General features: G+C 49.2%; 1 protein-coding gene across 1 annotated transcript in view; it reads left to right on the forward strand.

The window, feature by feature from the left end:
• Nucleotides 1-2740, forward strand: part of LOC117523801 (cell surface glycoprotein 1-like) — a 91744-nt gene that overhangs the window by 88997 nt on the left and 7 nt on the right.

Below are 2740 nucleotides of genomic sequence, written 5' to 3' on the forward strand. Positions count from 1 at the left end.
AGACACACAGAGACACACACACAGAGGCGCACACACACATAGGTGTCAGGGTGCTTACTGTACAGGGACACGCACAGAGACACACACACAGAGAGAGACACACACGCACAGAGGCGCACACACACATAGGTGTCAGGGTGCTTACTGTACAGGGACACGCACAGAGACACATACACAGACACACAGAGAGAGACAGAAACACACACAGACACACAGAGAAACACAAACATAGAGACACACACAGAGAGAGACACACACACAGAGACAGACACAGAGAGAGAGAGAGAGACACACAGACACATAGAGACATACACACACACTGAGATACAGAGACAGACACACTGAGACACAGACACACAGAAGGAGACAGACACACAGACACAAAGAAGGAGACACACAGACACAGACACAAAGAAGGAGACACACACACACACAGAGACACAGACACAAAGAAGGAGACACACGCACACACACAGAGACACAGACACAAAGGAGACACACACACACACACTGAGACACAGACACAAAGAAGGAGACACACACACACACACTGAGACACAGACACAAAGAAGGAGACACACACACACACTGAGATACAGACACACGCAGAGACACAGACACACACTGAGATACAGACACACGCAGAGACACAGACACACGCAGAGACACAGACACACGCAGAGACACACACACACACTGAGACACAGACACACACTGAGACACAGACACAAACAGAGAGACACACACACACACTGAGACACAGACACACACTGAGACACAGACACAAACAGAGAGAGAGACACAGACACACACACTGAGATACACACACTGAGACACAGACACAAACAGAGAGAGAGACACACACACACACACTGAGATACACACACACACACACACACTGAGACACAGACACACACAGACACACAGAGAGAGACAGAGACACACAGAGACACACACTGAGATACAGACAGTGAGACAGAGACACACAGAGAAACACAAACATAGAGACACACACACAGAGATACAGAGAGACACAGACACACAGAGACACACACACAGAGAGAGAGAGAAACACAGACACACACACACACACAGAGAGAGAGAAACACAGACACACACACACACACTGAGATACAGACACACAGAGACACACACACAGGCGCACACACACATAGGTGTCAGGGTGCTTACTGTACAGGGACACGCACAGAGACACACACACAGAGAGAGACACACACGCACAGAGGCGCACACACACATAGGTGTCAGGGTGCTTACTGTACAGGGACACGCACAGAGACACATACACAGACACACAGAGAGAGACAGAGACACACACAGACACACAGAGAAACACAAACATAGAGACACACACAGAGAGAGACACACACACAGAGACAGACACAGAGAGAGAGAGAGAGAGACACACACAGAGAGAGACACACACACAGAGACAGACACAGAGAGAGAGAGAGAGACACACAGAGACATACACACACACTGAGATACAGAGACAGACACACAGACACACTGAGACACAGACACACAGAAGGAGACAGACACACAGACACAAAGAAGGAGACACACACACACACAGAGACACAGACACAAAGAAGGAGACACACACACACACACACTGAGATACAGACACACGCAGAGACACACACACACACACTGAGACACAGACACAAAGAAGGAGACACACACACACACACACACACACAGAGATACAGACACACGCAGAGATACACAGACACAAAGGAGACACACACACAGACACACAGACACAAAGAAGGAGACACACACACACACACACACAGACACAAAGAAGGAGACACACACACACACAGGGAGATACAGACACACGCAGAGACACACACACACACAGAGACACAGACACAAAGAAGGAGACACACACACACACAGAGAGACACACACACGCAGAGACACACACACACGCAGAGACAGAGACACAGACACACGCAGAGACACACACACAGAGAGACACAGACACACGCACTGAGACACAGACACACGCAGAGACACACACACACACAGAGAGACAGATACACACAGTCACACACACACAGAGACACAGACACACACACACACACAGACACAGCGCAGAGACACACACACACAGAGAGAGACACAGACACACGCAGAGACACACACAGTCACACACACACAGAGACACAGACACACACAGAGACACAGACACACGCAGAGACACACACAGTCACACACACACAGAGACACAGTCACACACACACACAGAGACACAGACACACACACACAGAGACACAGACATGCAGAGACACACAGAGACACACAGACACTCAGAGACACACAATGAGACATAGAGACAGACACACAGAGAGACACACAATGAGACATAGAGACACACACAGACACACAGAGAGACACACAATGAGACATAGAGACACACTGAGATACAGAGACAGAGACACAGACACACAGAGACACACACACAGAGACAGAGACACACACACAGACACACAGAGACAGACACACACACAGAGACAGAGACACACAGAAGGAGACACACAGAGACACACACACACACAGAGAGACACACACACGTAGGTGTCAGGGTGCTCGCTGTACCAAGAGAAACTTTAGGATTAAGGACTTGGACTCAGAGTGATTTTCCTGTCTGATGGGGATTTGAACCAAGGACCCTCTGACATCACCTCCTTGTTGTCACTGTTTTCAGCAG

The sequence above is a fragment of the Thalassophryne amazonica genome, chromosome 13, assembly GCF_902500255.1.
Source record: "Thalassophryne amazonica chromosome 13, fThaAma1.1, whole genome shotgun sequence".
Lineage (NCBI taxonomy): Eukaryota > Metazoa > Chordata > Actinopteri > Batrachoidiformes > Batrachoididae > Thalassophryne > Thalassophryne amazonica.